This window comes from Odontomachus brunneus, unplaced genomic scaffold, assembly GCF_010583005.1.
Source record: "Odontomachus brunneus isolate Ranch 3 - 2012 unplaced genomic scaffold, Obru_v1 Obru_scaffold_099, whole genome shotgun sequence".
NCBI lineage: Eukaryota > Metazoa > Arthropoda > Insecta > Hymenoptera > Formicidae > Odontomachus > Odontomachus brunneus.
Genome location: NW_022639549.1, coordinates 692,355 through 716,748, shown reverse-complemented (window position 1 = coordinate 716,748; position 24,394 = coordinate 692,355). Strand labels below are relative to the sequence as shown.

Here is a 24,394-nt window from a genome sequence, read left to right as displayed (position 1 = left end):
AATCCACGAATTACGGTTTGAACTGCTTGACCATCCACCTTACTCACCAGATCTAGCCCCAAGCGACTTCTTTTTGTTCCCTCATCTAAAAATTGCGCTCGGAGGACAGAGATTTTCGTCAAATGAAGAGGCAATCACCTTCGTGAACAATTATTTTGCAGAGAAAAACGCCGAGTACTATTTCGACGGGTTACAGAGATGGGAGCATCGCTGGGAGAAGTGTGTAGATTTACAAGGAGACTATGTTGAAAAATAAAAAACAATTTTCAGAAAAAATGACTTGTATCTTTGTTAGGTCGGAAACTTTTCAGACCACCCTCGTATATATTACATATATAATTTCAAGTAATTCTTCCTTTGAATAAATCATTAAATTTATATCAGCCAATAATATAAATTTTTGGTTTTTGTATGAATACAGCTATAAATTTATTGAAAGTTACAGATTTTCATATTATCTCTCTCGCAATGTTTTTATAAATCTAGTCTGTACTAAAACTATAGTACAGTTTCTAGTCCAGATACATAAGACGTCTTTAAGACATGTGTGTTATGTAAGATTTGTTTTAACTTGTCAGGAACTGTATAATTATGAAAAAAGGAAGCCAGAACTCTGAATAGTTTGTCAGTAAATTAAATGAAACGCCAGCTTCATATATACCCAGTAAACACCCAATAAACAGCACATATCAGTAACATAACATGATATTACAGTAGCCCCGATAAACTTTCATGATTTTCACGAAGTGAGACAATCGGTGATGGAAATTTTATAATTACTTTAACTGAATTTAAAAAACAAATATATACTGTGCTGAATAAATCATTTAATCAAACGATAATGTAAATTTTTTCCATTTGAACCATTCATAAAGAACGTAACTGTTGTGAGTCGGTTTAGTAAAGTTTTTGCTAAATTTAAGTACATCTGTTTGTCTAAAAAATTTCTATGGAAATAGCAAATTCGACAATCTACCGAATATACGATATAAAACACTCAAATAATTCTGTGGTAAAACGTGCGGAACATTTTTAAGCAGATATATAGCAATTTCGGTCATAATCTCTGAATGGTCCGAGACAACAAAAATTTCCTTGTAATTTTCACTATCACCCTGGTGTACCTTACAGACGCGCGCAGATAGGAAAGGGAGGAAAATCAATGTAAATCGATATTTACATCTCGCTCGCTGAGTGCGTGCATGCGATCGATGTTCAATCGCGAGAACGAAACGGCTGCGAAATCGATGACGAGAGAAAGCGGCTAACGAGCAAAATTCCCGAAAAATGACTTGACGGTGCAGCCGAGCTGCGAAAAACGACTCAGAAAAGCCAGCGTCGATAAGCGAGAAAGACACAATGAGAACGTGGGAACCGCTTATCAGTCGCGCCACGCAACGTCCCGACCGCGAGCTGGTTACAACGGTATAATTAGTTCTTACGCGTTACAAAACAATTCGCAAGAATGTAATTAGTGCCTCGCGTGTTACAAAGATCATTCGCTCCGAGCGCAAAACGTTGTACCGTGTCGCGCGCATTGATTTCCATTGATTTCCACAAAGTGGCGCGCGAGCGCGCGCGATATATGTATATAACAGGGAGCTCCAAGGTGGATTTGCATGTGCGGTAGGCTTTATTAACTAAGCGCGTCGGTTTTTGCCGCAATGACGACCGCGCGCGCTGAAATAATTAACGGCTAGGCCGATAATGATGCCGGCCGGTATCACTCTGAAATTACGCGTATCTGAACTGATCGATGCGAGATACACGCAACCGCCGCGCTCGCGTCAATTCAAATGTACGTACACACGCGTGTATGTGTGTGTGTGCGTGCGTGTGCGCGTGTTTGCGCATGCATTTACGCTGAGCGATTTTTCGACGATACCGTATAAACGCCCACACTCGCATTGAAATCGTCGCGATCGAGTTCGATGGACTGGATCTATCGGTGCGCGCTAATCAGGCCCAATAGCTCTACCTCACTGTCGTAACAATCGTTGGTCCCGCTAAGCGTGATCATTGATTCTTATACTGGCTCGCGTTGATATATGTATATTATCCTTTCGTACCCGGATGTACAAAATTAAAGAGGCTCAACGCGATACAAACGAACGCACAACGGGGAAAAAGTGTTTGGCGTCTGTGACTGTACTCGAGTGCTGAAGTAATTATAGTCAAGAGGATCATTTTTACAGCAAGTGCTATATTATAGTGACAGCGATACAGTGAGGTCGATTTTAAAGTCGCAGTGGTACTTAGCGATAATATTATATATAATATATATAGTGATAGTATGTAATAAAATCTTATCGATATATTCCTACGAGGGAAAGAATGCCGTTGAATCAATAAAAACTGACCGCCTTCAAAAACCTCCGAAGCTCTAGGAAGTATGAAATACAATTTTTAATCAATATTCTTACGCATTTACAATATTACTCTAACATTCTAACGACATTAGAAATCGACGCGAACATAACGAATCAGACAGGTAGAGAAATAAGGAATAATGTGGAATAACTATGTGGAAAGATAAGTAATAAAAATAAAAGGTGATAAAATATAATTATTAACTTAGTGAAATTTTCGCAGCGACTTCCAATGTCGTTAGAATATTAGAATAGAATTGTAAATACATAGAATAGAATATTGAGCCTAAATTATTTTATATTTTCCAGAGTTTTTGAGGTCTCTAAAAGTTGTTTATTTTTGTTAAAAAAAAACCCTTTGCTTCGTACTTTCCAATTATTTAATAAAAGTTCGTTTTCAAGGTCGGGTAAAAGTAAATGTTCCGTCTCGTATTTCCAAATGTTCTCGGATTTTTAAGAAAAGAATATTCGAGAATATTTACTTACAAAACATAAAGTTTATTCCCAGAAACAAATTTTATATTTCGCAAATAAATTTTCAAGTATGTATTTTTTCTCAGTGCACTAAAGGCTTTTTCTTGGTTAGTACAAATTATTGTCATTATCTCTTTTTCTCAGAGTACGTAGTTTAGTACGATTCTGCAATAGAATCTATAATAGAACGATTCTGTAATAGAATAGAAGAATTCTGCAATATTTACAAGGTATCTTTTTCTTCTACTTTTCTTGTTTTTTGTTGCATACCATTTCACTCTCACGCGTTCGTAACAAAATCAAAACATCCAACGTGCATAGAAAAAGACAACAGGTTCGATGAATTGCTGGAGTTACGATAGAATGAGAGCGAAACAACGAAAAGGGAAGATATATATATATATATATATATATATATATATAGAGTGATAAATAGATAGAGAGAGAGAGAGAGAGAGAAAGAGTAAAAAAGGGAGAGAGTCGTGGAATTTTCTCAAATCAGACGTCGCAATCTTAGACGTCGCGAAATCGTTGTTCCACGATGTGTTCTTCGCCGGCACGGCGATCTAACGGCGCTAATCGGCCAACGATTTCTAGGAATCAGTTACATTGTAACGATCCCGGCCATTGCTACGTGCACTTCCGCGCGCGTTGTTCACGCGCGCCGAAAGGAGAGCGCGCGCGCTCCTTTCCCACAGGAATCGCTCGTGCATAAAAACGCCAAACGATGGAATAATTGCCCCGGCCGTTAATTCTCTCCGTAACACACTTAGCAATAAAATCATTTACACCCGACCGGGCCCGGCCGGCCAGCCAGCCAGCCAGCCTACCGACCGACCGACCGACCGACCGACCGACCGACCGACCGACCGACCGACCGGCGGGACCGCCTGTTCGTTTATTATGAACCATAGAAATCGCTTTCTCTCTCCCCGCCGTGACTTTCGGCCGGCCGAGTTCATCGGTTTTTGCCGGATCGCCTGGCATCACGTTTCTTCAAACAACGATCGCTCTCGTGACTTTCGATCGCTCGATTCTACGCCTCTCGCGCCGATACCTACCGCGCGAACCGCTAGAAGAAGGGGAAAAAACGAAGTACTCGACGAAAAAATGAGACCGCGCTCTTTCGGCTACGTGTTGGACAAAAGAGAGAGAGAGAGAGAGAGAGAGAGAGAGAGAGAGAGAGAGAGAGAAGAGAGACAAAGAGAGACAAAAGAGACAGGAAAAGTTAAAACGGTACTTAGAATTATAAAATATGCAAAGCAAAAAAAGAATGAAAAGCGAAACACGTAATTATATGGAGTGTTTAAAAATGAGTGTCAGAATTTTTGTCCGTCGCTGTGTAAAACAAGGAGAAAAGTTTCGCGCGTCCTGTCCGGATCATAAAAGCGAATTCGTTGTCTCTGTCGAGCATCACAATGCTCACGCGGATACGTTTTAGCATTACAAATTGCCGTGGATTAATCGCTAATAACCTAAGCACGACCGGCATTCGTAGAGAGAAGTCATTAACACCGCGATCGCTCACGTTTCGCTCCATGAAAAAGTCCCGGTACCGTTATTCATGGCGACGCGATCAAAACGAGTCGCGTTGGTAGAGCCGATTAATTTTTCAGCGTTAAATTCGTGTCGTTTTTAGACGCGCGATCGCGTCAGCGAAGCGGCAATCGCGCGCCGAGTTATTTCTAAGCATGAGTATCGATGAAGCGTAAAGGCCGAACATATTCGTCTGACACAGCCGACGTAACACGAAAACTCGCCGCGATTTATCACGTTTCGCCTTCTTAATTATAGACTTTCTAGCGCCTTCCTTGTCAATTCAGCGTGTCTAAGGTGCCGAAAAGTCTCGCGACTCTCGGACTGCCCATTCATAGAGAGTGAAATATGTTGTGCTCGGTGAACAACATTTTGCACTTGTGTCGAAAGTGATCTCTATAGCATGTTCGTATTAAATCTTTAACATATGCGCTGAGAAAGAAGCTATATATATAATAGAAGATATATTTAGTCGCGCGGTACTAATAACATATTTATTTATACTAATATAAGAAAAATTCCTCAAATAAGAAAATATATACTCTTAAAAAAAAAATATATATATATATATATGTGTGTGTGTGTGTGTATGTGTGTGTGTATGTGTGTGTGTGTATATACAAATACATTTTCTTAAACCCTTAGCTTTTTATAAAAACAATTGTTTATTCTGCTTGAATAAAAGAATTTAGATTTAAGTAAATATGTTACTCATCAAATAAACATTTACTATTTTTCAAATATTTCTAAGTGTTAATTTAATATATTATAATATTTTAGCTATTCTGCGTCAAATTCATATTTTCCATTTTTAAGAATAAAAGTTAAAATAATTTATATGTAGTATAAATTTATATATAAATGTATAAATTGTTGATGACACATTTTACATTTACAGTGTACAGATAAGTTCTATTACACACTGAAAGAAAAAATATCTAAAAAATAAAAAATATCCTATATATATATATATATATATATATATATATATATATATATATTTGGATGTTAACAACATATTTATTTCAACCTAAATTCTTTTATTTAATAGAATAAACAATTGTTTTTATGAAAAGTTATGATTTGAAGAAATTATATTTTCTTATTTGAAAAATAGCTTGTATTAGTATAAGCATATTAGTTAACTATCAGAAAAATATATTTTATTTCTTAAATATATTTACTCTCACACAGAGTAGGTTTGCATATTTTGTGTTCAACTAACACACAAAATTTAGGATGGATAAATTGGGGAATGTAAAAAATGTGTTAAATTTTATGCAACATTTGATTGCAATGTTACTTGTCATGTGAGATATAAGTCATAAGTTAAATAAATAAATTAAATAAATAAATAGTAAAGAAATCAATAAAGAGCCGTAATGTTCTTTATCATTATTTAGATATTATGTTCTTTAGATATTGGAGAATCGTTAAAACTTCAAGAAGTGATTAAAGTATTAAAAGAAGAAGCTATACAGGAGATGAGAGGAATATTGGATGTTTTGTTATCGAGCACTATTTGCTAAATCACTCGTCGCTGCCGAGATTCGTGTATTCAAGTTTTCAGCTTTGGAATTATACATGATTGTGCGCGGCGATTATATCCTGCTTTGAAACCGAAGAAGAATCCGCAGTAATTGCACCATCGCACAAGTAAACGCGTGAGCGCACTGTTAGCACTTATTGCGCAATCATTACAATGTCACGGCGACTCGATAGAGAACGACAGAGTCGATTCCGCGGGATTGAATTCGCGGGGACTGAGCGCGCAGTAACTTGGCTTTATTAGTGCATGATCCGCGATAATTTATTATTCTTCCCTTCGCGTACACGCGGAATTACGCAACGGCCGGACAAGTATAACCGAGCCTCGTGAAAACGTCTCTGCCGGACGTGCGTACTTTAATTAAACGCCGCTTCCGGTCTGTCATTAACTCGCTCGCTTACCGGTCGACGACGATTAGAGCGCGAGGTTCGCGCGCGAGAACGCGCAGTGTTCGCTCAATTCAGCGGTCTCCTTCGAAACCGGGGAAAACCCGCGCCGAAAACGATCATCTGGGTGGAAGACGTGGCGACCTTCTCCCTCAAATCAGAAACTTTTCAGAGATCAGATTACGTTCTATACACCATTCGAAATTTTACGTACAAATGTTAAAAATTTCATGTGTTTCACTCACTTTTGACTGCTACTTTAATGTAAAATTAACATATTACCAATATATTATTATTTTCAATATGTTATATTAATGTTAATTTAATAACTTAATGTTATTTGTATGTTATCCAGAAATGGAATATTATTTTAAGTTTTTTTAACACAATTGTTTTAAAAAATGTAATTTTTTAAAGTCATTTTAATATTGTAAAATTAACATATTATTGATATGTTATTATTTTCGTGATGTTTCAATGTCTTATTCTAATGTCAACTTAATAACTTAACGTTTTTTATAGGTCATTTAGAAATGGAATATTATTTTGAGTTCTTTGAACATAATTATTAAAAAAAAATATCATTTCTTAAGTTTATTTTAATATAATAACAAGAATTAAAATGTGAGTCTTCGAAATATTGTAAACTTTGATATATAGAATAACCAAATTTATTAAAAGAAAATGTTTCTATCACGAATAAATTAAGTTAAAATAATTAATATCATACGTTAATATAACATGAAAAATAAGTTATAATGCGTTCATTTTTGTATACGTTCGCATTATATAAACAAAATTGTCCTATTGATATTCCTTACAAGTTATTTTAACTACTCTTGCGTGTATTTTTTAACTATTTTTTGTTATTTTTACAAATTGAGCTTAAGAAGATGCTAAAGTTGATAACGAATTCGAGCAATGTCAATAACGCAGAGATTATAGTCACTAACACAATCACGCCATCCTTTTCGTATTTCGTGTATATACAGAACTTACGTAAATGTGTATTGTTTTGTTTTACCATATATTTAGCGAAAAACCTAATCACGTATGTGTATGAATTTTTCTGCAAACTTTCCGAATATTTTTAAGCTTTTGAATTCATGCAAAGATGCAGTAATGTTCTTCCAAATTTTTCTGTTCGGAACATACATATTTTCAATATGTACAAGCTGTGAAATTTTTACATTAGACAAATATTACGCTAACTGACAGTTTGAAATTTTAGATTAAATTTTTTTTTGTTTTCATCACATATTGAGCAATGCTCCTATTTATTTTTGCACGTACTTTACATTGCGTAAAAGTACCTGTAATTCTGTACAACTAATACGACGTATACTTTGCAGAAAAATGTCAGTATCTGTTGGTAAAGTTTTCATCTTCAGCAATCCCGTCATTATCAAAATAACAAACATGAATATAAGAAAAAATTGGTGAAGGTCAATTAATTAACATTTGTAATTCATCGATAAGTAACACACCATGAATAAATCATTTTTACATAAAATTTGGATTTTCTGGGACACGTAAAAAATGTTAAAATTAACATTTTATTTTTTACTTTGTATGTGCATTCTCGAGACATAACGTACTTAAAATAAAAAAAATAAATTTCCCTCGACCCGCGAAATACCTCCAGGAATCTTAATGGTTTTCTGATCACTTGTCGTTGAGACAACAATGCAGTTTTTTGTGCAAAGAGACAAAGAGAAAAAAATAGCTATGCCGAGAATAAATCGCAGCTCACGGCGGCGCCGATTTTTCGCCGGGCGCACCGCCGTTGTATAACGCGACGCTTTACGCGTTGTTTATTTCTGCATTATACGCGAATTACGCTAGCCGGCCTTTACGGTAGTTAGTGCGCCGTGGACATTTCTGGCAGCCGCCGTGGGTGCCACTAATGCCTTGCCAACGCATCGCATCGGCGCGAAATGCACTCGCGCTATTCATTCAGCGCGCGCGCACCAAGATGATAAGTGGAATCGGCAAGTAGAAAAAGAACTGATCCGCGCGACCCCCGAGCGAAGCTAGCAAGAAGATTATTATCATTTACGCGGTAACGCTCCGCCAGAAAACCTGCACGCGGAGAATAAAAAGACACGACGATGGCAACTATGTAGGTGATAACTATACGGGCTTTGTACGTAGAATTAATGTGTATATGTGTGTAGAATTTAATCTATCTTGTAGTTATTGCAACTAAAGTCGATTGGTCAGTGCGATTATCGTTTTGTTGCACTCTCAGTTTTAGTTGCAGTAACTACAGAATAATTTATTAAACTTCATATAGTGTTAACTATATACGGGTTCTGTATGTGTGTAGAATTTAATTAACTATCCTGTAGTTGTCGCAACTAATGATTGGTCAGGAGAACTGTGCAATTATCGTTTAGTTTGAGTTTCAGTTTTAGTTGCAGTAATTATAGAATAATTTATTAAAATGCATACAGTGATAACTGAACACAAAGAGAGAGTCCTATAGTAAAAATCACTACAGGATTTTGTATTCGAGGAATAGATCGACATTCTGTAACAAATTATTATTCTTTTATTTTTCATGTGTGCTATTTATATTTTACATACAGTATATATATAAAATGTTTTGTTGCATAATTTGCTATGTTCATTAGCAAAATAGATTTTAGAAAAAGAACTAACAGTCTTTTTTGTGATTTTAATATAAGTCTATTTTTGCGTTATTAAAAACATAGTAACTAAAAAATATTTATATGTGTGTGTGAAAAGTGAACTATAATATATGTTTTCTCCATTTAACATTTTTCTCTGTAAATCTCCTAAGTGTTCAACTTTAATTTACGTTAACTATGTAAAAAATGGTTATTAAACCATATATATTAATTCTAATCTACACACAAAACTTGCACAGTTGTCATCTATATAGTTATCACTACTATGTATTTGTCTCTGAATTTTTCGAGCAGACAAAGATTCCTTGGTATATCGGAATATTTAACCGGTCATTTTTAATTGTGCTAATAATATGATGCAATTATCTTTTCATTTTATCCTTAAGAAAAATTAAAAGCCATCTTCTTATCGTCTAAAAAATGTCAAACTTTACACGAGGTTCTCCCTTAATTTATCAACTTATTCTCGCGTCGATCGTACGATTACATCAAGTTCATGAGCGATGCACCTGCCGTCGTGCGTGTCATTAATAATGGTCGACGCAGGCGCCAATTTCAGCGGCGTTTTCCGTCAACGAAGCTCTTAAATTGTTTATTCCTCCACTTCGGAGGGCGGAACGCGCGACATTGTCCTAATTATAGCGTAGCGATCGACGGGAAGCGTCGAGTGCGCGCTCTCCCGCGAGTGAACTGCGTTTTTCGCTCATTCTTTCATGATCGGGGTTCGCGAGTGCCGTGAATTATTCCATTAAAACCGGTTGTGTTCTATAAAAGCCTCGATTTCATACGCCCGATGTGTTGCCTCGATATTTTTACTACTTATTTCCGCTCATTGATCTAAAACCATTCCGGGTATGGATTGGCTTGGCGCTTTCAAAGACCAATGCGATTTAATCGCCTTGTTGCAGGAAGCATCTGTGACCTCTTTTTCCTTGCGCTTCTAAGAGAAAAGGTCGAATGCGGCGAAAGTCACAAATTTATACGCGCGTGCACACACACATACGTACGCGAAAGAAAACAATACTGTTGACACGTAAATCTGCTTGCGCCAACCAGATTCGTTTTAAGCGGTTAAAAAGTAATTTTAGAATCAATTAATTTTCTTATTCTTTTGTGGTTATGTAGTATTGACATATAATTGTTTAAAATAACGTTTGGCGGGAAGCCCAACATAATCTTAAAAAGTATTCAACTTAGTAGCGTCAAAAATAACAATAGATAATGTGCATATCCAACTTGTATTCTTTACAAATTCCAACAAGGGAAAAATGCTGCATCGATTGTTCATTTCTCGGCGAACGTATTGTTGTATCGTTCAATATGTGCGTATTGTAGTTTAAGCGGTTTATAAAGATCTCAATCAGATCGACAAAACAACGCTTTAGAGGGTCTTTTAAAGTATGATAACGATAATTCGGAGCAAATGCTCGCTGAGAATTCGGCACAAATGCAAAAAGAGCTTGCAGAGCAAAGAGAGAGAGAGAGAGAGAGAGAGAGAGAGAGAGAGAGAGAGAGAGAGAGAGAGAGAGAGAAAGAAGGAAAGAGAGTTGAGAGTAATACAGCAAACCATTTCCAAATGCCTACACGAGATGGGAAAGATCCAAAAAGAAGGAAGATAGGTTCTGCATGAACTCACTGAAGCCAACAAAAATCAGCGAATGGCAGCGTGTCTTCCTCTTCTCAATAAGTAGCGTAGAAAGTTTTTCTTATGGAAAATCGTTATGAGCGATGAAAAATTGATATTCTATGACAATCAGAAACGCAAAAAGTCATGGTAAATTCTGGCGAACTATCACCATTGGTCACAAAGCCCAAAAGCTTTGGAAAGAAAGTTCTACTCTGCATTTGGTGGGATATCAAGAACGTGATTTATTATAAGCTATTGGAACAGGATGAAACAGTTACTGCGAACTGCTACTAACGCTAGTTAATCCGCTTGAGTCAAGAATTGGAACAAAAACGCCCTATATTGACAAAGGAAAATGTCCTGTGAAATTGTTGTATAACAACGCCAGATCATTACTTCTTAGACAAAAGACACCATAATGAATCTTGGCTGGGACGTCTAGCAGTATCCGACGTATTCACCAGACAGAGTTCCTTCCGATTACCATTAGTTCCGATTAATGCAATAGTCCAATACGCACTTTCAATCAGACAGATGAGATCCGAAAATGGTTTGACGAGTTCATCGTGTACAAAAACATAGCACTTTTCCGAAAGATATCTTAAAGTTATAGAAAGTAACGGTAAATACTTTGAAAAACTCGTTTTACTTTTTTATTAATAAACCTTGAATTTGACAAAAAAATTTGGATTATCCATTTATCTAAGATATAATAGAGTAAAAGCCATTTATTCTTACATATTTTATATGCAATGGCTAGGCATCGGCTAGCCATTGCAGATCATAAAACCGATTCTACGTTTCAATGAATAAAACTGAGCAACACTAAAATTGTTTTAAGGTTTGGTAAGTTTTTTTCTTATAAATTTTTTACTATTAAGTACGAATCTGGACGTAAAATGTCATTATCACGTCAAAACTTCGAGAAAAGGTTTACTTGCTATAAAGATGCCAAAAACGTATTTTATGCATTTCTCAATCATTTACATCTCTAAATAGAGATATGCTAGAGACTTTGTAATGTCTCAAATTAAAAGTTAAGTTAGTACTCTAAGTTTAACAAGTAAGCAAAGACAGATAACTGAAAGGTCTTGCACAAAATCGTATTAACTAAGGGAAATAATAGTTTTTACTCTCTCCAATGTATCTCCTGGTTTTTTCTGTTGTTTTCTAGTACGAGCCTCTTTGCCTTTTAAAAAGAAAAAAGATTTCATCAAGAATTGTAAATGAAGAAATCATTAAAGATATCTTTAATGAAGAAATCATTAAAGATAAGATAAGATATATTTTCCAATATATCTTAAAGAAAAGTTAAGATATATTTTCCAATATATCTTAATATAATTTAAAATCTTACAAAAGTAGCACATTCCAGTACATCCAGCACGTCCCACTCCAGAAATATAAATGATCGAAAAGTGGAAAAAATACATTTTTTTAGCACCTTTTATTACAAGTCTCTCAAAATCCTAACTTAATTCCTAGTAAAAATCTATAAGAAATTATTTATTATCTTAAAGACATTTTTTCAGAGTGTAATCAGTCAGTAGTAATAGTAGTGTTCAGGAGATGATTCTCAAGGAAGACCACCAGTGAAGCGCACAGAGTTCCTCTAGTCTAGAGCTAGGACAAGGCATGATGATTTCTGATTGGTCTGCATCTTGTCCGCCATTTCCAGGGATGATGTGAGTGGGAGTGAAAGGGAAAGAGTAGGAGGACAGCTCTAAGACTGAAATAACGAAACACATTGCAGTTTCTCTCTCATTCACTTGCTCACTTCTTTCCTATAAATGGCGGACAGTGTCCGACTTGAGAATTTTAGGTACGCAAATGGAGCCCATTCCCCCCCTCCTCCTCTCTCAGTAAACACAAATCGCTTACTGGTCATTCTTTTCCGAAAGAAAGTAGAGTTCAATCAATAAGTAACGAACAAGAAAATTTCATCTGACCCATCCTTGCTGATTTCTAGCTTCAAACTCAGATCAGCTGATTCCACTGTGGTCGTAGTTAGGTGTTTTAAACTAAGTTTACTAATGTATCGTACGTCTTACTGCTCACCCGAAAAGGAAAGCGCGACATATCGCGGATGCAAAAATCCAGCTTGATTCGGCGGCCTTTAAACGCCTGCTACACTTTTCTCGCGCCGGCAGGCGACTCCGGAGTTTCTCGTTATCTCCCCCGAGCACGCACCCACCTTTTTTTCACTCTTTCGATTCTCACCGATGAGTTCACCTAGTCACTGTGCTCCTCGAGTCACCATCGATCGGTCGATGCGATTCCTCTCGATCGCTTCTGAGCGACGCACCTTCGCAGTTCGAATTTTCTCACGTGCTTCTCACTCTCCCGGGGTATCTCCTTCGCACACGAGATCGCCACGCAAGAACGGAGGAAACACACGCTTCTCGCGAGATCCTCGCCAAATGTTCCGGACGCGCTCGACGACTGCTGGCAACAAATTGCCCGTCCTGCTCTCCTCCAGTCGCTCGTGTCACGATCGAAGCTAACGATATAAACCGCACGTCGTACTCGTCGAGAGAGTTTCGCCACGCGCGACCCTCCTGCGTCCTGTGCCGCGGTCGAGATTCGCAGACGCGGCGCGTGCGTTTCTTGCCGCGCGCGCTATTATCGTTCCCGACGAGGAGAGTATCGGCAATCACGAAGAGGGAATTAGAGGCCCGAACGGACTGGCCGTTCGCGAGATCACGGGGACTCGAGCCTCTGGTCCCTCGATCCTCGATTACGCTCGTCGAACCGATCCTCCATCGCCGGCAGCGGGGACTCGCAGTGCTACGAGTTTCGTTTCCGGTTCAGTCAAAGAGCACGAAAAGCCGCTTCTTCAGCCGACGAGGGGAACCACGACGGCGTTGTCGTAGGTCGCGATCGATCACTCACGTGGCGAGCGCGACAACGTCAACGTGTCAGTCTCGCTGCTCGGACCGTGCCAGAAATTAAGTAAATCGATTCGGAGTCCAAAGTCGGAGCGTCAGCCCGCGGCGCACTTGCGCGCTCCGTATCCCTCGTCACCTGGGAGAAACGTCAAACGTTCGCGGGTGATCGTGGCCGACCGATATACGGACTGCAGGATCAGCTGACTGACATCGAGCATACGCGAGTGTTAATTACACTAACACGAAGCTAAAGTATGAAGTAGAAGTATAGTTATAGATAGAGTTATTGAGAAGAGTTCGTTGTTTCTACGCTAAAAGCGACTCGAAACGATCCCCGAGATCGGCCGGTGCGTCGGGGAGATCCTCTGAAAGACCACAACGCCGCTTCCTCAGGAAGTAATCGGAGTGACGTGACTTGTACGATACCGTGGTCACTCTCGGAGTTTTTGTCTTAATCACACAACTTCCATTAGTCTCATTTCGATAAATGGCGCGAGATTCTGCCGGTGTCTCTCTGTCCTGCAACGAGCGTCATCAGCGGTGAGGAACTCACATCGCCGCGAAATAACATGACGACATGACGTTTTGCAACGTGTCGTTGGGATGTTCGCCAAGGGAGGGGAGGGAGGTTTCACCTGTGAGCTCTCAGAGTCTTCCCCCGTGCGACCTCATGGCGTTCTCCAAAGTCGGCGGACCGGTCCTGACCAGAAGACACTTCCGGATCGCGTTGCTTCCGCAACGTTCCGTAACGTGTATGCCGCCGAGCGGGGCAGCTGCTGCCGGTCAAGAGACGCGGGTACACGCTGCGGGATCCCCCAATATTTCTCCGGATGCGGAAGGTCGCGAGCGCACGTCGGGAAGGTCGGAAAGTCTCTCTTGGCGCGCGCGCGCGCGCTATTCTATCTCGCGGTGCTGCACTCGACTCACGTGGCGGCCTGCTCCGAGCCCTTGTCAGCGGTGACCACTTCCTCGGGCCGTCGACCAATCGGCTGCTGCGCGCCAGGACGCCGCGAGGTACGATCGCGGATCCTCGCCTGCGCTCGGCCACGCTCGGTAGCCGCTTCTCCGTCGCACTCACGCGCCTGTCACACGTGTATGTATGTGTGTGCATGTGCCGCGTGGTCGGCGGTGGTGGCGGTGGCTGTGGCGGTGGCGGTGGCAGCGACGACGGCTGCTACAGCTGCGGCTGCGGCTGCGGCGATGACGACGGCGGCGGCGGACACCAAGGTCCGCAACCACTTTCCGAACTGGTCCGGTGCAGCCGCGGGGTCAGATCGCGGCGACGCCTACGACCAGGACGATGTGGACGTCCAGGACTGACCGTGGTCCTGGTACCGCTTCCACCGGTCTCCGCACGCATGAAAGCACGCGCTGCCTCGCATCGAGCGTGCGCCTCGTCCAGCGTCCGACACGATACTACCTCTCTCCCCTTCCTCTCTATCTTTCTCGCTCTCCCTACGCCCCCTCCACCGCCGCCGCTCGCTCCGTCTCCCTCTGGTCGCGATCCCCGCGCGCGGCTAGGGAGGACGTGGGGAGAACCTCTCTGGTAGCCGCTCATTAAACGCCGCGGTGACGTCAGGAGCAACGATACTCTCGAAATTCGCGAGGGAGCAAGAGAGACGGCGGTCTCTCTGCTCGCGCCGCGTGATTGATCCCGGCGCGATCATGATTGATAAATAGTGCAGCGAGATGTACCGGGAGCGCGGGCTTGCAAATTTAACGAATCGCCGTCGACAACGCGATGACAATGTCGGATACCTGCTAGACTGACCCCACGTAGACAGGTGTACGTAAATTTGACAGCTACTCCGCTAGCCAGTTCGTGCAGATTATGCGCCTTCAAAGTAAGTGGTTCAAAAGGCACTCATACTCATCGTGTGAAGTGACAAAATGGAAATATGAAATAAATACAAAAAAAATTAGCAAAATTTATTTCAAAGAATATATCACGTAAAATATCAAATCTACTTTTGTAAATAATGCTGCATCAATGTAACAAAATATTTACATTATTATATTATGGAAATTTAATGATTAATTCAATGTAATATATTTATCTTACAACTATAACTAACAAAATTGCAAACTGCAAATCATTGATTGTTTCACGTCGTGATAATCACGAAAGTCAAGATGCACAAGTGTACATAAATTGATAGCAAATCTATTAGTCAATTTATATAATTTGCGTTCCTTATAAATAATCTATATGACTCATATACAAAATTGCAAAATATAAATAAAAAAAGTACGAAAAAAATTATCAGAATTTACTCAAATATGTCATGCAAAATGTAACCTGAGAATCTGAGTGCAACTTTTAGTAAATTTGTTACCACACCAGTTAACAAAAAATTTACATTACTCTAATTTAATAATTAATTCAATACAGTATATTTGCATTATCAATGTAATTAAAAGAATCATATAGTTTATATAGTTCGGTATATAGAAATATGGAAAAATTTATCAAAATTTGTTGCAAACAATATACAAAATATAATGTGAAAATCTGACTGTAATTTTTAGTAAATTTTTTGCTGCATTAATACAATATTATATATTTACATTACTGTCAATAATATCAATTTAATGGCATAATATATACAGTGCATAATCAATACAGTGCATTTGCTTCGTCGATGTAAATAAAGCATTATAAAGTTGTCATTATCGATTGTCTCACGTTGTGTGTGGTAACTATAAATATCTATTAGAGGACTCACTCTGATAGAATTAACTCAAGGATGTTTCCTTGTTTATTTTTGTAGAACTACTGCCAATCAGAAATTAAGCGAGCTGCCTTGAGCCTTGTCGCTATTACCTAATTTACATATTTTTTTTTTTCTTAGCTTCACTCTCGATAGTGTTCGGGTCTATGTTATTTTCAGCGCATCAGCTGTTCCACGCGTCGGATAGAATTACATCATATTAAAGCGGCTGATGATGATACCTTCTCCGCTGGCGACTTGTGATTCAGATAGAAATCCGTAGAAAAGGCGCAAGTTCCTCTCGCAACTCGAAAGGAAAATCTCAGTCATCCTCTCCTCTCGCGGATTCTCGCTGCGCCGAGCACGCTCTCGCGTTTTCCTCCCGCGCACGTTTGTCCGCGATTATTAGCGTACAATGATACGCGCGTGCGGTACACCTCGTCGAAAGGTTACCTCCGCGTGTCGTTTGGACGCGGTGGTACAAAAGGCGCGTGCAAAACAAACGTTTCGTCGTGACGTCGGGAGTCGTGGATCGGTAATTTGCGTAATTTACACTGGCGAGCGAGATATAATCGATGTAACCGTACGGTGAAACTGTGTAGCGATTGTTATCGATCATCTGGCCACCAGCAAAGAGTGGAAGGGGAGGTTGTTAATCGCTTATGCGTCCTGAGAACGACGTAACGGAGTCGAACGTGATTCATAAAGCATTCCGCTGGACAACAGAATTTCACGTCATTGTGATTCGTTCACCCCAGAAAGCGTGACTCTAAAAGCCTTAAGAGGATATGGATGCCCACACAATGTGATAATTTGTACTGTTTTTCTATTTTATTGCATAGAAACGCAAATGTTTATACAGAGTGAAAGTACAAATGTCAATGAACGACGGAGTACCCTATATTATATGGAAAATTAAACAACTTTTTATTTGCAACTTTTTCTTTTGTTTTTTATATAACACGGTACTCCGCCAGTCATTGATACTTTTACTCTGTATAAGCAATTGCAATTCTATACAGCTAAATAGAAAAACAGTGCGAAATACGAAAGCTGCATTATATCGGTATTTAGCATCTCCTTAATCATTGCAGCAATACCAAGCACCTCCCGGGCGTACTCTGATGCGGTTTTATTCTAATTTCCTTCAAGCACTATCTTAAAATTCTGCATGAAAGCTGCGTTAAGCGTAAAACAAAAAAGGGAACAATTATTGCAACTTACGATGAATGATTTAATAAATCTTAAATCAAGTTTTTTATAAGATATATCCATTAAACGTACAGTATTACTCAAATACATAAAATGAGTGTTTGAATCACTGTCAAAATTAAACTCTCCCTTTATTTAATCGCCTATTATGAAATGGATATCACCGTTTCCTTGTGAAACGGTCGTGGATCGGTATGACGATATCTACGAGCTATGACGATATCTTTGCACTCACACTTATAATGTATCCTTATAACTTTTAATTATCACTAATTATCATCCTTCACAAACTTATCCCACTTACTTAATTGCGCATTCGTTTATTTTCATTCAATATTACGAAAAATACTGTCTCAATCAGAAGCTGAACCTCCCTATTTGTCATTACTGTCATTATCGTCGAGGCTCCGACAGTATTCATTGCAACACATACGCATGCAACTCATATTGGATCGAAAGTCTCGTCAGATCTCCTCGAATATCCTCAAACGCCTTTTAAACATGCTCATCACGAGAGATAAACTGAACGTATCTGAAGGCGCGAATAGCCACGATACCACAACATTAACGAGGATACTCGAGATACGTCGCTCGCACGGGAAATGACGATGCACCACGCGAGTGTCTCGGGGAATCTCGCTTGGACGACATTAGCGAGCGGATAGGAAGTGCAATTTAAATTCGCGGAAGAACATCAGGGATGAGATTCGCGACGCGAACGACGAACACCGGGCGAGTGAGCCAGGCAGACTAAAGCAGAACGAGAATGAGAGAGAGAGAGAGAGAGAGAAAGAGAAAGAGGACGTCATCGTGGGTGGTCCGTCTAAAACGTCCGTAGCTACTTGGAAATGGATTTCGCCGCGCTCGCGACGTCCACCGCTATTTAAAGATGAGATGTACACACGCGCGCGTCCGTATTCTTTTCCCGGCGCGTTCCTCTGCTGCTCTTCTCCGCGGCGACGACGTGGAGTCCGTCTCTCTTCGGCAGCACGCGCGACTCGCTGGAAAACGCCGTGAGTGCAAAGACACCTTTCACGCGATACTATCGTCGGCGGTAATCACCGGGGCGAAAGGTCCCGGCACTCAAAGGCTCGGTTTCGTCTGCGGGTTTTGTAATGAGAGGCGCGCCGGCGCGTCGTGTATTTATTTTCAATAAACGCACCGAGAAAGAGAGAAAGAGAGACGGATCGAAATGAGCTGGCGCTCTCGCGCTCTCGTGAGCGCGCGGATGTAGATGTTAACGACGAGTGAGTATCACACAGTCACGATTAGGGATAATATTATTATTGTCGAGCGTGTGGAGCCGCGCGAGAAGAATGGCCGAGTGGAAACGTGACTCCGCCGGCCAGACGGTCTGCTGCACGCGCCTTCTTTATCTACTCGAATTTGTGAACTTCGCGCCACGCGGACGCGCCACATGACACACGCCCGCGTTGAAGATTTATCTTACCATCCGTACACAAATGAGTGCTATCGTAGAGCTGAAACCACGGCTGTGTCGATGACTTTCTTTATGGGTCAAGTTCGATTATGCGCGCTGATGCGCGCCGCGTCAAGGGGGAAATCTTAAGCGGCGTGATAAGTTATTCTTGTAGCGAGGCGTGTGGCATATACGCTGCGGTGGTGCGGATAGTAGTGATTGTGATTGCCAGATTTGAAACTTTAAAGGATCTAGATAGGCCTCAAAAGAGAAAATAATAGAAAATGGAAAGTGTAGTTTGTATAAAAATATATTTCTTTAGAAGAATATATCGATAAACTTGTAGATATATAATTACGATGTATATAATTACAATAACGATAAATAAATAAAACATCGTATTACAGTGAGAATACAAGAATGTCAATCACAGATTTATAATTATAATCGATGACGACAAACAAACAAATATATTATACAATAACAAGAATATAATCGCGAATTTATAATCACTATAATAGTGGCAAATAGAAAATTAGTTAGTAACAGAAATATAGTATATGCTACATATTTTTAATCTCTAGATTCTGGACATTTCTAATATTAGCTGGACATTGATAAAATCTTAACTGACCGTCTGGCGACTCCAATAGTGATGATGGTTGTGGTGGGGTAGTAATGGTACTTATTCGCGTCCTGTCTTTGCATTTTTTAAACTTCTCCCAATCACTTACAGTTAAAAAAAATGTTTATTTTTTATTTCTCGCCAACATAACTTTTGTATGCTTTTTAAGCGCTTTCCAGACAATCCCAGAACGCACAATAAATTACGCTTTCTCTCTCCATCTTTCCTTCCCTCTCTCTCCCTACTCTTTATAATTTATAAGGGTAAAAACGGTATGCGCTGCAGTATTAATAGTTAAGCGCTTGCGCGCGCACGTGTATGAGGCGAAGCTGCCAGTTTGAATCATAAAGATAGCTATTCGATAAAGAACAATTTGACGCCAGAAAAGTTTGTCAGTTACGTTCGATGTCATTGCGAATCTGCTTTCTTTTCTTCTGCGTTCCTTTTTTTCTGCGAAATGAATGTAATTGACACGTCGAACGAGTTCTCCTTAACGAATGAAATTTGGCAGCCGCTGGTAATATAAAACCGACATTTATAGAAGCTTACGTTAACGTGACGCAAGCACGTTCGACATCCCGGCGCTGACACCATCTTTGATATAATAATATACGTAACGGATATCGTTAGTTGCGCCGCTCTCGTGGTGTTGGATGATACGTGTAAGCGCGCTTTCACCGGGAAGTATTATCAATGAGTTCACGTCTAAAGACGGAGAGCGCGCGGCTCGAAATATCCGGCGCCCGCGGCGCTAAAGCTCGCGGTTCGCGCCGGTTAACGCGATAATTATTGCAGATTATCCGCCTACCGCCCGCGATCCGCGTTTAATTGACGGACAATCGCTTAAATAAATGAGGTATTTTCAACGAAGCGAGTAGCCGCGCTAAGTTCGCGTTTAAAGTGGGTCAACCGATATATCCGAGATCCGGTTAGAAAAGCACATTTTCCTCTCTAACTCTCTCTCTTTGTTGTTGCCATTTTTTTATTATTGCTGCACGATCCTTAGTGATATCACAGAAATTTTTAATTTCCGTCTTCAAAAGACGATGGATTCACTTATTAGATTCATATTTAAGATTAGGCGGAATGAGGATATTTCTCTACAGAAAAAGAACTAATAATTATTATTAAATGTTTCCAGTTACAGTTAAATAAACAGTACAATTTAAATGAAAAAATTCGATAACTAATACCAAAGATGAGAATAATAACCAAATACATAGTAGATTTGATGTACGAAGGACTTTTAGTTCGATTGATGTCGCTTATTTATCGCACTGAAAGATTCAGGAGAGCTTTCAGATTATACACGTTTCGTTGTTGGAATAATTTGCTTTCTAACATAAGATCAATCAATTTTGTCAAAGGTTTTAAGCAGAAATGCTTTATTTTCCTTTTTAACAACAATTATAATTTATGTCAGATTTAAGTTGGAATTATTACCTACTAGGAATTACTAGGAATTATTACTAGTTGGAATGCAATACTTACCTTATCAACTTTCAATTTTTTATATTACATTATCATTGTTATTATATTTATATACAATATACTTTGTTATTTGTTGTCAATTTTATGATGCTGTATAAATGAATTTTATTATACTTATACGTATTTATACAATAAAACGTTTGAAAAAATTTTATTTCAGGGCGCAAATAAACTTCTCACTTTCTCTTTATTATATATATATATATATATATATACACATCCACACACATATACACATATATACACTTTCTGTCTTTCTCATTTCTATTGAAATTTTCATCGCCGTTCCTGCTGATGAAGGTGAAATGCGCGAAACGCACATGCGTCGATTTGCGATTCACGGCGAACCGTACGCCACGACAGGAAGTTACCCACAAACCGGCTTCTACTAACGCGAGCCGCGTTACCGTCCAAAAATAGCTGATATTATCCTCGCGACGCGCTGAATTTCAGAAACAATTGCGGACCCGCGGCGAACAAAATTTGAAGTCGAGACCTTTCGTATATTCGATTGCGAGGTGGAATATTGAAGAAGCAGCGCAATATATAATACGACCACACGTACGTGGTTTCGCGGGCGAATACGCGTGATAATAAAATTCCGGAGCATCAAATATGATAAGTTAAATTAAAAAACGGTTGCGCGATCTTCAAAAGAGAGTGTAGGCAATTTCTCTCCGCCTGAGACACTCGCTCGCGAAAAGCACGACAGGAGCGGATTCATCATTAGTATTTTTTTAAGCCTAAATTGCCAACACTAGTAGCAGTAATTAGTTCGTTATTACTAATGTGAAGTCATTTTGAACTCCTTTGGTTGTCTTTTTCACTTGTAATCTACCTTAACGTCTCAAATCCTCTTTTCCTTGCAGGGAAATGAAATAATATCGATTACATTCTTCTTCATTAAATTGAGTATATATGTGGGTTAATATGTCGGTCAAAATGATTGGCAGTGATAGTCTCAGGTTAATTTTGACGAGGCCGTTAAACTGACCAAGCGTTGGAACGGGTAGCAGAATATTTTTATTATTTCTTGCGTCTCTCGCGTGTCATTTATTTCTTGTATTTTTCACTATTATGTTTCCTCATGTCTTCATTTTCTTATGCTTTTTGTATTTCTGGTATGAATTATTTGCACACATCGCGCTTTCCATCTATCACGCGTATTTTGCGTATATTTTGAATAATATGAATCAGAGAAGGAATTAGAGGCGAAGTATTGGAAGAAGATAAGGAGAGAGTTCAGCCGAGCCGTCAGTTATTGTTTCGCATTGTTGCGTTGTTTCGCATCGAGCGTTCAAGCAATGTTGCGCAAGCAAGTGTTTATCTTCTGCGTGTATAGGTGAGGCCAATAATGCAGATTAGTCGGCAAGCGAATAATTGGTCCCGACAAATCATCTCCGATATTAATAAATACATTTATGTGCGGGAAAATTGATTGTCGATTGATATCCTCCTTCTCCGCCAGACCCTTACATTATGCAGAATTTTAAAGTGAATTATCAAACGATGAGTCACACGCATACTCACATACACACACGCATACAAGTCAGCACGTTATTTGATCATAATGGACCTCGCGAGAGATATATCGTTCCACGTGCTAATTTCCGAAACACACCCGAAGCGGACGGCCGGAGCCGGAGATTTCTAACGGCGGCTCTCAAACGCTCGAAAGTTTAACAATCGCTCCGTGTCAATTAGCATCGCGCGGCCGTGTGATTTATCGTGGAACCGGTTGCGCTATCGGCCGTCCTACGTTCTGTCTTGGGCGGTTATTTCGAACGTAACGAAACGAGCGCCGCCACCTCCTACATTACTACAAAAGCGGGCCGATTAATTAAAGTCGAAACATCGGCGCGCACACCTCGAAATAGAGCCCGGCGAATACGCGCGTCCCAAATACGCGCGCGCGTGTTCCGGTATCGCCGCGGTAATTATTTCGGATAAATTGTGCGCCACCTACGCCACGACAAGGCGCAACGGGCCGCACCGCGCGAAACATTTGTGACCTGAAATAGCACGACGCGGCCGCACACGTATCGCGCCCCGGTACACGCCACTTCTCATTGTTTTTCTTAGACTGCAAGGTCGACCGCGGCGACGTTATTGCAGGGCGCGCGCCGTCGCCGCTGCTTAACCGAGAGGGGGGATTTTGCGAAATGGAGTCGCGCACCGCTGCAGACTGGAGGTGTCCAAGTTGCGATCGGAGGCGGCAATATGTCGATTCAAGCCGAACTCGAAGCGTCAAGCTCTTGAGCGCGCTGTTGACAGTGACACTTTATTTACGATGTAAGGAAATCCGCACTGAAAAAGGATTGACGCAACCAAAATTTAATTAAAATGGAATTAGTCAAATGTTTGGTAATTGAAACCAAAAAATTTCTTTACCGCTATTTACTTTCTCAGTGACATATTTACTGACTAAGAAACATAGGCAACCCGAAAACTCAGAAAATTCTGAAATATTGTGTGCAAATAGAGTAGTACATCCATAATATAAAATTATTTTTTGTTTCTGCTAAATTTCGATTTAAAAGGGTGAAACGACCCCCCGAAACTAATGAGTGGGAAACGGAGGTTCAAAAATTTTTCATTTTTGCAAAATTTGAATATACCGTTGCAAAGAGTATAAATTATTCTATCACTTTTATATAAACTATTTTTTCATATGCCTTGTATTTTAGGAAATATTCGCTAAAAATAAAAATGTTATGTTTTTTTGAGGGGTGGTTTCACCCCCTTAAATCGAAATTTTGCAGAAACAGAAAATAATTTTATGTTATGGATGTACTACTCTATTTGCACACAATGTCTCAGAATTTTCTGAATTTTTGGGTTTCTATGTTCCCTTGTGAGATTAAGTAAAACAAAATAATAATTACATTTTTTGATTACCAAACATTTAGTTGATGCCATTTTAACCAAATTCTTTTTTCAACGCGGGACATAATAGAAACTGTAAAGTTTAAACAAATTTCAAACATATTAATAATAAATAAATCAACTTGGTTTTGCACCAAAATATTCTTTGAACTATTCACTGTAAGAAAAACAAAAGTTGTACTGTAAAAGAATAGTTTGAAATAGTGAAATTATTGTTCAACTGAAAGCGAGAATTATTATTTGCTTCCTATGCGGGGTAAACTGGGATGCTTTACAAAACTTGTTTATTTCCCAATTATCAATTTTAAAAAAAATTATCGAAATGTATAAGTTTGGATTGGGTAATACAAAACATGATAGATAGTTGATATTTGCACAAGCATTTAATTAAAATGACGAGAAAGTTTGTATAATTAATAAACGTCTAAATAAACGTCTAAACGTCGTCTAAATAATAAATACATATGATATACATAGATAATAAAAAGAAGAATCTTATCATTATTTACCTTTCTCTCTCTCTCTCTCTCTCTCTCTCTCTCTCTCTCTCTCTCTCTCTCTCTCTC

At 39.5% G+C, this 24,394-nt stretch overlaps 1 protein-coding gene across 7 annotated transcripts in view; it reads right to left on the bottom strand.

Annotated features, from left to right (window-relative positions):
* Positions 1-24,394, bottom strand: part of LOC116848725 (zinc finger homeobox protein 3) — a 680,554-nt gene that overhangs the window by 483,343 nt on the left and 172,817 nt on the right. Inside the window, exon 1 of one of the 7 annotated variants that reach the window (XM_032825124.1) lies at positions 12,654-14,898. The exons of the other annotated variants lie outside the window; for them this stretch is intronic. The gene's annotated coding sequence lies outside the window, so the exon portion shown is untranslated. Of the gene's footprint in view, positions 1-12,653; positions 14,899-24,394 lie in introns of those variants that run through there. 7 annotated transcript variants of the gene reach the window in all.